This window comes from Schistocerca nitens, chromosome 4 (assembly GCF_023898315.1).
Source record: "Schistocerca nitens isolate TAMUIC-IGC-003100 chromosome 4, iqSchNite1.1, whole genome shotgun sequence".
Classification (NCBI taxonomy): domain Eukaryota; kingdom Metazoa; phylum Arthropoda; class Insecta; order Orthoptera; family Acrididae; genus Schistocerca; species Schistocerca nitens.
The window spans coordinates 640,382,469-640,395,515 of NC_064617.1; positions in this window are offsets into that span (position 1 = coordinate 640,382,469).

Sequence of the window (13,047 nt, forward strand, 5' to 3'; positions counted from 1 at the left end):
GGGTGGGCGTCGCGGATGTTCCCAGAGGCATCATATCGCCGGCGGGCCGACGCACCCGCACATAAAAAACCACGCAGGACGGCCGTTGTTGCCACGTTGCAACGCGTCATCTGACGTGGCGCCGGCGCAGGCAACGCCAGGCCAGAGGGCGTGGCTCTCGGACCTCGCCGGAGGAACTGACAGCATCGTCAAATCTCAGTCTTAGCAAGCACAGATCAGATTATCGCCGAACACGCCCACCCCTGCTTCACCGCTAACAGTATACGTCTTCATTTCACACAAAGGCTCCGAGGCAGGGAGCACTTACACTGCTATCCATTAAAATTGCTACATCACTAAGATGACGTGCTACAGACGCGAAATTTAACCGACAGGAAGAAGATGCTGTGATATGTAAATGATTAGCTTTTCAGAGCATTCACACAAGGTTGGCGCCGGTCGCGATACCTACAACGTGCTGACATGAGGAAAGTTTCCAACCCATTTCTCATACACAAACAGCGGTTGACCGGCGTTGCCTGGTGAAACGTTGTTGTGATGCCTCGTCTAAGGAGGAGAAATGCGTACCATCACGTTTCCGACTTTGATAAAGGTCGGATTGTAGCCTATCGCGATTGCAGTTTATCGTATCGCGACATTGGTGCTTGCGTTGGTCGAGATCCAATGACTGTTAGCAGAATATGGAATCGGTGGGTTCAGGAGGGTAATACGGAACGCCGTGCTGGATCCCAACGGCCTCGTATCACTAGAAGTCGAGATGACAGGCATCTTATCCGCATGGCTGTAACGGATTGTGCAGACACGACTCGATCCCTGAGTCAACAGATGGGGACGTTTGCAAGACAACAACCATCTGCACGAACAGTTCGACAACGTTTGCAGCAGCCTGGACTATCAGCTTCGAGACCATGGCTGCGGCTACCCTTGACGCTGCATCACAGGCACGAGCGCCTGCGATGGTGTACTCAACGACGAACTTGGGTGCACGAATGGCAAAACGTCCTTTTTGCGGATGAATCTAGGTTCTGTTTACAGCAGCATGATGGTCGCATCCGTGTTTGGCGACGTCGTGTTGAACGCACACTGGAAGCGTGTATTCGTCATCGCCATACTGGCGTATCACCCGGCGTAATGGTATGGGGTGCCATTGGTTACACGTCTCTGTCACCTCTTGTTCGCATTGACGGCCCTTTGAACAGTGGAAGTTACATTTCAGATGTGTTACGACCCGTGGCTCTACCCTTCGTTCGATCCCTGCGAAACCCTACATTTCAGCAGGATAATGCACGACCGCATGTTGCAGGTCCTGTACGGGCCTTTCTGGATAGAGAAAATGTTCGACTCCTGCCCTGGCCAGCACATTCTCCAGATCTCTCACGAACTGAAAACGTCTGGTCAATGGTGGCCGTCACAATACGCCAGTCACTATTCTGAACTGTGGTGTCCGCCCCGGTAGCTGAGTGGTCAGCCTGACAGACTGTCAATCCTAAGGGCCCGGGTTCGATTACCGGCTGGGTCGGAAATTTTCTCCGCTCAGGGACTGGGTGTTGTGTTGTCCTAATCATCATCATTTCATCCCCATCGACACGCAGGTCGCCGAAGTGGCGTCAAATCGAAAGACCTGCACCAGGCAAACGGTCTACCCGACGGGAGGCCCTAGCCACACGACATTTCCATTTCCATTTCTGAACTGTGGTATCGTGTTGAAGCTGCATGGGCAGTTGTACCTGTACACGCCATCTCAATGCCCAGCCGTATCAAGGCCGTTATTACGGTAAGAGGTGGTCGTTCTGAGTACTGATTTCTCAGGATCTATGCACCCAAATTGCGTGAAAATGTAATCACATGTCAGTTCTAGTATAATATATTTGTCCAATGAATACCCGTTTATCATCTGCATTTCTTCTTGGTGTAGCAATTTTAATGGCCAGTAGTGTAGCACGTTTCTTAGAGTCTGTGTCATCGACAGAGACAGAAGTATCTTCTGGCGTGTCCCTGGGAACTGTATTGGGACGCTAACTGTTCATTATCTTTATTAATGGCCTGGCAGATAATACTAAGAGCAGTAGTAGTAGTAGTAGTAGTAGTAGTAAAAGAAGAAGCAGCAGTAGAAATAATGCTGCTCTTCAGTCCCAAAATGGTTTTATGGAGCTCCCTACGCTAGTGTATACTGTGCAGCCCTCCCAATTTCTGATTAACCACTGCAATCTACACTGTCCAGTCACACTGTGACCACCTTTCAAAAGCCTGAATAGCCACCATTTGAAGCATTTGCAGAATCAGTGAGATTCTGGGTGGTACCGACAGGGATGTGGAGCCGTGCTCACTCCTGTGCCGTGCCCAGATGCGCTAGGTTTCCTGGTTGAGGATCCATGGCGCGACCAGTCCGCTCGAGATGGTGCCACGGATTCTCGATTTGGTTTGAAGCCGGGGAGGTTGGTGGCCTAGGAAGTACGGTAAACTCACCCTTCTGCTCTTCGAGCCACGCACCGACACTGCGAGGTGTCTGACATGCTGCTTTGACCTGCTAGTAGATGCCATCGTGCCGAGGAAGAACAATGTGCTGATAGACTGTGCCCACAAGAATGACGACATCAACCAGAAAATGCAAACGGTCAGATGGAACAAAAATCTTGATTCACATGAAAAGGCCACTTGTCGCCACTCAGTGGACTTCCAGCAGCCGTACTGGTGTGTAAATTCCAGCCTTCGTCGCCGAAGCCCACCAGTCAGCATGGGTGCATGAACCAGGCGCATGCTGCGAAGGACCTTACGCAGCAATGTTCGCTCAACGTTCGTTGAGGAGACACTGTTGCTAGCCCCTTGGTTCATCTGGGCGGTCAGGTACACGTCTCTACAGCCGTCGTTTACCCCTGTAATCCATGGTCCGTGGTGCACAATTCCCTCGGCACATGTTTTGGAAAGTGCCATTTTTACTTTAACCACAGTGGCAGTCGTAATGTTTACAAACTTAGCCATTTCGGAAACGCTCCCACCCTTGGCCCGAAAGCCAATATCATGCCACTTTGAACGTCAATGTAGTCAAGCCTAGGTCTCCCCTTTACAATTCTACCTCCCCCCAACTAGTTTTATAACCAAATTGACGATTCCTTGATGCCTCGGGATGTGCTCTAATCAACCAATCATTTCTTTTAGTCAATTTGCGCCAAAAATTTGTGTTTTCAATTTGTAACAAATGGTTCAAATGGCTCTGAGCACTATGGGACTTAACATCTGAGGTCATCAGTCCTCTAGAACTTAGAACTACTTAAACCTAACTAACCTAAGGACATCACACATATCCATGCCTGAGGCAGGATTCGAACCTGCGACCGTAACGGTCGCGCGGTTCCAGACAGAAGCGCCTAGAACCGCTCGGCCACACTGGCCGGCTCAATCTGTAACATAAATTTCTATTTTCCCCTATTCGGTTCAGCACGTCCTCGTTAGTTACGCGAACCACCCATCTGATCTTCAGCTTTCTTCTGCAGCATCTCATTTCAAAAGTTTCTGTTCTCTTCTGGTCTGAGCCAATTATCGTCCACGTTTCACTTCTGTCAGGCAACACTGCACACAAACACCTCGAGAAAAGACATCGTAAGACTTAACTTTAAATTCGAAGTCAATAAAGTTCTCATTTTCAGAAACGCTGAGAATTATATTCTTTCTACTTCACACTTCTTGTAGATGACGCAGTGATCTTTAATGAAATACAGACAGAAAAAACTGCACAAATTTCCAGTCGGGTTTCGATAAGGTTTCAAACTATTGCAGAAATTGGAAATCTGTTTCAAATGTTCAGAAGCGTAAAACTGTGTACTTCACAAAACCTATCAACACAGTTTCCTGTGAAAACAACATCAGTCACAACTGGAATCAGTCAACTTGGGTTAACAATGTGTAGAGATATTAAACGCAATGATGACACACGCTTTGTCGAAGGTACTGCTACTGGTAGACTCCGATTCACTGACAAGATATGGAGAAAACGCAGTCTGTGTTCAAAGGAGATTGTAAATCTCATCTTACCAAATTGTTCGATTGTGTAGTACGCGTAACAAACAGGAAATTAGATGATACGAACGTATGCACAGAACGCCGGCACGAATTGTCACAGGCTTGTTTTTACTGACGCGAGATCGTCACAAATATGATGAAAAGTTTATTGACAGACTGTTGAAAACAGACGCTAATCATCCCGCGAGAGGCTACTTACAAAGTTTCTAGAACTAGACTCAAGTGAACATCTTGGAGATATTCTTCAGGCCCCTACCTATCGCTCCCCTACGATTATTATTATTATTATTATTATTGTTGTTGTTTTCACCTTTGAGCCTTACTAGATCACGTGCTGTACGACTAAGGGCACTTCCGGAGATTTATTTCATTTTTTTTATTCATTCTTTCAGAACGCGCTCTTTACCGCTTGTCGTATCAAGTTCATACCAAATTTTTGAGCTTTTCTGCCAGTCCAAATACCCATCGGTGAATTTTCTGTGTGCTATATAAAGTCGCCGCTTCTCGCCTCACGTCTTTCTTTCTACTGCACCCATCCATTCTATTGTTTCGCCGGCCGGGGTGGCCGAGCGGTTCTAGGCGCTCCAGTCTGGAACCGCACGACCGCTACGGTCGCAGGTTCGAATCCTGCCTAGGGCATGGATGTGTGTGATGTCCTTAGGTTTGTTAGGTTTAAGTAGTTCTAAATTCTAGGGGACTGATGACCTCAGAAGCTAAGTCCCATAGTGCTGAGAGCCGTTTGAACCATTTTTTCTATTGTTTCAATTCTAACTTTACTGTGACTTCCGCAGTATTCCACAATCTGTCAAGTCATTCTGGTTGGTTCTATTCGCTAAATATGCCCAAAAAATTTTTGCTTGAATTTTTCCATATACGAATTCCTTTATTTGCTCTTAGTCTGCCAACGTTAACGTCGTCCTGAAGGAGTGATTAAAGACATTTTTTAAAGAACAATTTTACTAACAAATCGAAACTCAGTTATAATGTCTTTGCACGAATATCTACACAACTACATACAACAGAAATCTCTCTCCTATGACGCTGTCAGTGATGTGCCAAAACGCTACACGACGAACCCTAAACTCGTGATAGGCAGCGGCGTGAAGATCTGGGACGTTATTGGGTCAGTGCCGCCGGCGTGTGACAGCTGACGTGCTGCTGGTGAAGACTGCGACGAATTGGACCGCGTCCGGCACCGTTGAGCGCCGAGACGAAACTGTTGGTACTGCCAGCTGGTAGCGCTGGGACTGAACTGTTGCGACCAGACGCAACTGACGGAACTGCCAATACTGCCAACCTGAGGCATACGGCGCAATTGACTTCGCACGGTCCGGCGGTAGCCTAAATAATCGGTAGCGGATGGATACCCGTGCGGCGCTGCGAGGGCAATTGCGTGGCGTAGCAAAATAGTGACCTGCCGACAGCGCTCTCTGCCGCGACAGGCACACTGCCTGTCGGCTACGTTGGCGCCCCCAGACGTTGTGGAAGCGACGTGTAATTCCATGGTAAACACCCCAGGCCATACAAGGAAAATACCTCAGTGCTTATGTTAGCTACATCCCCACGTCCTCCTGGCGACACGGCTGCCCGCACGCTCTACCTGGTGCGCGGATGAAATGACTACCAGGCGCATACAACATCAGCATGTTCCCGCTTCAGCATAATTTGGACCTAAGATTTTCCTGATACCTTTACATCATCTCTTTGGGACTTATTCAATGTCTCTGTTTCTAGAGGAGGTAGGAGACGAGGTACTGGCAGAAGTAAAGCTGTGAGGAGGGGGCGTGAGCCGTGCTTGGATAGCTCAGTTGGTAGAGCACTTGCCCGCGAAAGGTAAAGGTCCGAGTTCGAGTCTCGGTCCGGCACACAGTTTTAATCTGCCACGAAGTTTCGTCTCTGTTTCTGCTTAAAACGACTGTTTAAGCTCCGTAAAGACACTGGTTTGATGACTGTGTTGCAGTGTCTCAGTTTTGTGTACCTATTTATTTATCAGGTTCTCGGGTCCATGGGGGCCAAAACTACTTAGTCATGGAACAAAACATTAGAAAGTTTACACAACGATCATTAGAAGACTTATAAACAACAGAAACACTTGAATTAATGGAACAGGAGACCAGTTGTGGTAGAATATACGAAGAAGTAAAGCGTTCCAGAGAAAAGTTCCTAACTAGTCCGAAGCCCACCTGCAGTAATATACTACAAGAAAACTTTTCACCTCACATTAGAAGACTTGGGCTTTGTCATTAAATTATTTCCATTCTGCTGGAAGCCTATTAAAAAATGAAACCCGCTGAACTGTGCAAACCTTATTGAAGAATGTTTAAGGAAGTGTCATCCAAGTGCAAATCGTTTTTCTGTCTAGTGCCCATTGAGCGACTGTTACACTTTCTTCTGAATAAGTCAATATTGTCAAAAACAAATCCCATAATCGAATATACAGGGTCACTCAGCGGCCCCTACCGCTGCGTTTCCTGCAACCCGCAACGCCTTCAAATACTGGGTGCATATTCTCTTGCTCACTACAAACTATTGGTCGGACAGAAAAAAAAAAAAACGAACAGCACCGTTTTGTAGGAAATTTAATGTAATTAAATTATGTACTGGGATACGTTTTCGCTAGAGGTCGTAGTTTTCGAATTATTCAAGAAAAATGTACGAAAGTGCCTGCAAACGCGTTTTCCTTGAATAACTCGGAAATTGTATGTACAGGGATCGACAGAGTTAGAATTCCGAGAACAAGAACAACGGTCTACTGGAAGTTCGCTTGCTGACTACAGATAATGCTCTTAGTAAGCGGATGGAGTTGTATTTTCAAACTAATCCAATGAGACCGGAATGTTCATCGCTTCAGCCGCTCAACGGCAACGTATCTGCAGAGTTTCCACAGTTTCCCGGTAACTGAGTAGCAATTTCTAGCGAGGTTTTCTGCAGGAATGTCTGAATCAGAGCACAGGGTTTGAGAGAGCATACAATAGAGACCCAGGAAAACGGCGATTACGCCGCGCGCAAAAGCCCGCGGCGCCGGTGAGGGCTTTTCAGAGGCGGGCGGGCGCGAGCGACACGGCTGCGGAGGACGGCCGCGCGTCTGCGCTCGCCACGGGCAGCGCGGCCATTCGTTAGGCCGGCCAATTAGCGGACGGCGGACCCCAGGCGCCGGCAAATCTGGCGCGCCCACCATGATGAAGTGCCGGCGGCGCAGATTAGCGTACAACACACACCCCACCACACCACACCACACGCTGCCGTCCGCCCGCGGAGCGCGCCGCGACCGCCACACCCCACCAGTCGCCACACTAGTTGCTACGAAAGCTGGCACGGCGTGACAGTTGTAGAAACACTAGCAGCCGAAGCGGCGAGAAAGCCAGCTGTCTCCAAACGTCATATACACTCTAACAGCAATGTCTATCTTTAATTTTTTTCTACTTAGTTTACGAATTATTTACCATTTGGGTGGTGCATAAGTTCGTAGCGTTTTTGTTTTGCATATTGGTATTTCGGTTGCTATGGTCTACACTACTGGGCATTAAAATTGCTACACCAAGAAGAAATGCAGATGATAAACGGGTATTCATTGGACAAATATATTAAACTAGAACTGACATGTGATTACATTTTCACGCAATTTGGGTGCATAGATCCTGAGATATTCAGTACCCAGAACAACCACCTCTAGCCGTAATAACGGCCTTGATACACCTGGGCATTGAGTCAAACAGAGCTTGGATGCCGTGTACAGGTAGAGCTGCCCATTCAGCTTCAACACGATACCACAGTTCATCGAGAGTAGTGACTGGCATATTGTGACGAGCCAGTTGCTCGCCCACCATTGACCAGACGTCTTCAATTGGCGAAAGATCTGGAGAATGTGCTGGCCAGGGCAGCAGTCGAACATTTTCTCTATCCAGAAAGGCCCGTACAGGACCTGCAACATGCGGTCGTGCATTATCCTGCTGAAATGTAGGGTTTCGCAGGGATCGAACGAAGGGTAGAGCCACGGGTCGTAACACATCTGAAATGTAACTTCCACTGTTCAAAGGGCCGTCAATGCGAACAAGAGGTGACAGAGACGTGTAACCAATGGCACCCCATACCATTACGCCGGGTGATACGCCAGTATGGCGATGACGAATACACGCTTCCAATGTGCGTTCAACACGACGTCGCCAAACACGGATGCGACCATCATGCTGTTGTAAACAGAACCTGGATTCATCCGAAAAAATGACGTTTTGCCATTCGTGCACCCAAGTTCGTCGTTGAGTACACCATCGCAGGCGCTCGTGCCTGTGATGCAGCGTCAAGGGTAACCGCAGCCATGGTCTCCGAGCTGACAGTCCATGCTGCTGCAAACGTTGTCGAACTGTTCGTGCAGATGGTTGTTGTCTTGCAAACGTCCCCATCTGTTGACTCAGGGATCGAGTCGTGTCTGCACAATCCGTTACAGCCATGCGGATAAGATGCCTGTCATCTCGACTTCTAGTGATACGAGGCCGTTGGGATCCAGCACGGCGTTCCGTATTACCCTCCTGAACCCACCGATTCCATATTCTGCTAACAGTCATTGGATCTCGACCAACGCAAGCACCAATGTCGCGATACGATAAACTGCAATCGCGATAGGCTACAATCCGCCCTTTATCAAAGTCGGAAACGTGATGGTACGCATTTCTCCTCCTTACACGAGGCATCACAACAACGTTTCACCAGGCAACGCCGGTCAACCGCTGTTTGTGTATGAGAAATGGGTTGGAAACTTTCCTCATGTCAGCACGTTGTAGGTGTCGCCACCGGCGCCAACCTTGTGTGAATGCTCTGAAAAGCTAATCATTGGCATATCACAGCATCTTCTTCCTGTCGGTTAAATTTCGCGTCTGTAGCACGTCATCTCCGTGGTGTAGCAATTTTAACGGCCAATAGTGTATTTATCGACTGTCATTTTTTCGTTCTAGTTCACTGTTGCTATGTAAGTTTACGTATCGTCATTTTGTCATTTGGACATACTGACTGGAGCTGTGGATGCTAGAAAATGGAGTCCTACGTAGAGAAATCGCATTTCCGTGATATTATTCTGTTTGAGTTCAACAGAGGGGGTACCGCTAAGGAGGCAGCCAGAAACATTGCGCCGTGTATGGGGATAATGCCACTGGATAGAGCACGGCAAGAAAATGGTTTTCTCGTTTTAAGGGGGATCGTTTTGACATTACTTACTCCAACGGTCCAAATCAATGTACTCGAGAACTGGCAGATGTTATGAACCGTGATCATTCCACCACCGTGCGACATTTGCATCTAATGGGGTAAGGTTCTAAAATCGGCTGTATGGGAACCGCAAGCTCTAAGCCACAATCACAAAGAATTTGCGTGTCGTCATATGATCATCTCAATAACAAAAATCAGCGGGTCGCCCGCCATATGTGAATCTCTGTTTGCTTGTCGTCAATTGTCTCTTGAACAACACCGAACATTCCTATCCTGTGTTTTAGTGGTGAGGAGAAGTGGTGTCTTTAAGCTAACACACTCAAAAGAAAGGAATGGTTGAGCACAAACAAAGTAGGAACTCCCTGTATAAAGCCCTGCGCGCATGCACAGAGCGTAATGTCAAGCATCCGGTGGTACATCGACGATGTGGTGTACTACGAATTTCTTACCCGAGTTGTAACCATCACTGCTGACATTTAGTGTCAAAAACAGAGGCGTCTTGCAGAAGCAATCCAAGAACAACGACCAGAAAGTCAGCGTGAAGTGATGCTACTCCACGAAAACGCCCGCCCGCATTCACTATACACAGAAGTTGGGTTTGGAAGTCATTCCGCACTCACCGTATTCATCAGATCTTGCGCCCTCTGATTTTCACCTTTTCCGATCTCTATAGAGCAATCTTCAAGGTACTTAATTTCCGGATGAAAATGCGCTCCCCCTCAAAACCACGTGATTTCTACAGTCGCGGAATCGAAAAGTTACCCCAGCTTTAGCAGACTGTTGTAAACAGCGAAGGAGAATATATGGTGGACAACTAAATCTCCGTTATGTGTATCTGTTTCGTTTATTAAATTTATGGAAAAGCGAACATAAGTAGCAACCCAATATATTACTGCATGCCAAGAACTGGTGAAATATCAACAGACGCGAATTATCGTAAAATAAATATAACAAGCGCTGTGCCGGCTGAAAATATATTCGCCGGTAGAACGGTGGGGTGTCTGGTTTGCTCCGGGAGAAGACTGAGTGGATACTATAACACATACATTGTTAGTTCACTTTATTACAACCCAGATAGGAAGAATTACTTAACTTTGTACATTCTATTTCCACACGAATGTCGTAAGTATTTAAAACTATCTCGTGATATGACCAAAATTACAAGTCTCTTCACCTGAAGTACAATTGGCATAGCTTCACTTACAGTTCTGCCTAAGGTACTGATTACAAAGCTGGCCTACTAGATCGTCTTGCTCGATGATCGCGATATGGGCCGAGCGGTCTTGTGTTCGATCGCAAGTGAACGAGCCGTTGCGGCGGCGTAGCGAAACGTTTGCACGCGTGATTACGCCGCAGTCGCTCATTCGTCGAAGCGGATTGCAGCAACTATCCTTTCTTGTGGTTGCGTTACGAGGTACCAATCTCGCTTTGGGACTCGCTCTTTGGACGACACCACAACAAGAGCCGAAACTCACCTATGAATTGACACAAGCTACAAACAAAGTACTCATGAAAAAATACTGTCCAAATCGAATAGAACTGTAGATTGCCCACCTTAAAGTTAGGGAATATAAACACAGTATTTCACGTACGAAATGCATGTATTTCTGTACTGACTTATCATATCGTGCCAGGTAGTTTCCTTGACACGCTACAATTTAGATAGGATCTGATACGCTCGTATGAAACTTACTGGCAGATTAAAAGTGTGAGCCGGACCGAGACTCGAACTTGGGACATTTGCCTTTCGCGAGCAAGTGCTCTACCATCTGAGCTACCCAAGCACGACTCACGCCCCGTCCTCACGGTTTTACTTCAGCCAGTACCTCGTCTCCTACTTTCAGAACTTTACAGAAGCTCTCCTGTGAACCTTGCAGAAGTAGCACTCCTGAAAGAAAGGATATTGCGGAGACATGGCTTAGCCACACCCTGGGGGATGTTTCCAGAATGAGATTTTCACTCTGCAGCGGAGTGTGCGCTGAGAAACTTCCTGGCAGATTAAAACTGTGTGCCGGACCGAGACTCGAACTCGGGGCGTGAGTTGTGCTTGGGTAGCTCAGATGGTAGAGCACTTGCCCACGAAAGGCAAAATCCCTTTATTGTTTGATTATAGAATTGCCAAACGATTATGGAAGCAGTCACATCCATGAGACGTCACAGTACGGGTACGAAGCGATTAACCATGGAATGACATCACGAAACTAATCATAGGAAGGCAGATGTCAGACTGAGATTCACTAGAAGAATCCTCAAGAATGTTCCACCCACGAAGGAGGTGCCTTACAAAAACCTCGTCCGATCAATACTTGAATATTGGTCGTCGGTCTGGGATTCGTATCAAACAGGACTGATAGAAGAGAAGATCTAATGACAGAGCGACTCGTTCCGTCACGGGTTTGTTTAGTGAAGTGCGATAGCGCTACAGATGTACTCAACGAACTCCAGAGGTAACCGCTACAAGGGAAGCGTTGTGCTCTCCGGTGTAGCTCGTATGTATAATTTCTAACTGTGACGGGTATGGCGGTTCCGTTGTCTTTTTTATGCACAATAATTATGAAGCGAATGAAAGCTTTGTTTAGTTCGTGCTTAAAATTTATTTGTCTGTTGATAGCGGGTATAGTTAGGGACAGTCGGTCTAAATGACGAAGATATCATGTACTAAGAGATATCCATTACAAACATCATACTGCCTTGAACTGGACGTAAGGTTCCACATCATTATCGATCAACTATACGCATTGTAACTAGCTATATTAGTGAAAAGCATTTAAGGCCAGCTAAGACACCCGATCAGTTCGAAACTGTCATGAAGTATGTTAGTTTACAAGGCACTTTACAGGTCCCTTACAACATCGATTGAATGCCCTCGCTCCATTCACCAGGAAGCCGATGAAAAGAATTGAGTAGGCACAGATATGTACAAACGACTATGATTACAAGATTTCTATCAACTTCTTACGTAAGTGTAATTTTCTGTGTCGAGCATCATATAAGAAGGCAACAGTTAAGCGATACAGTATTCTTGTGCAGAGTCCTGAGACATCGTTTTATTTCGCCCAGAATTAAGACAGTTTTAGGTGAGAATACAAACCTACATGAGAAGAAGAAGTTGGTTTTTGCACGTCATCGCCTTGAACACACAATACATGATTTTACGAAAATGCACCTTGTTCTCTATAACACAGAGAAGCACGAGTAACTGCTAGACATGAGGTTGATTCTCGGAGGTAGAATTTACTTGCGTCTCCAGTCGAGAAAAAATTGTCAGTACGCCGCAGTTAAATTTGACTGACTTTTGTAACCTATGTAAACAAAATCAGTGTCGGTTGTAATCTTAATCGAGGACCACGTGTCTTTAAGACGAGCAGCCACATCTGCAACAGGGTACCGCACATCTGTAGACCCGTCCCATTAGCTTCTTCACTCATACGTATGTACCACAGATGCGGGTTCAGGTGACGCTCGTGAAAAGGAATGTCGCACTGCAGTCGATAGAGTTCTCAAGACACGTTTCACAAAGGTAATACCTCACTAGCGTGGTGGAATGCACGGGGCCCCACCCTAGTTGAAACGTTCATTCATCTTGCTGACGTGGACTAGGTAAGTACCGGGAACAAGAGTCCTAAGTACCGCGTTCCAGGAAGGTTTTCAAACCTTCCTCATTTTATTAAGTTTTAAAGACATATCGATATGGGAATTACTACCTTCATTAGCTTCTAGATTTGAGGCTAGCTGTTCTCGGGGGTGACTCCTACGTTTTCCCATAACTTCCCCTCGATCATCGGCCTACTGAATATTAATTCTGAAACTAGCCAGAAAATTACTGTACAC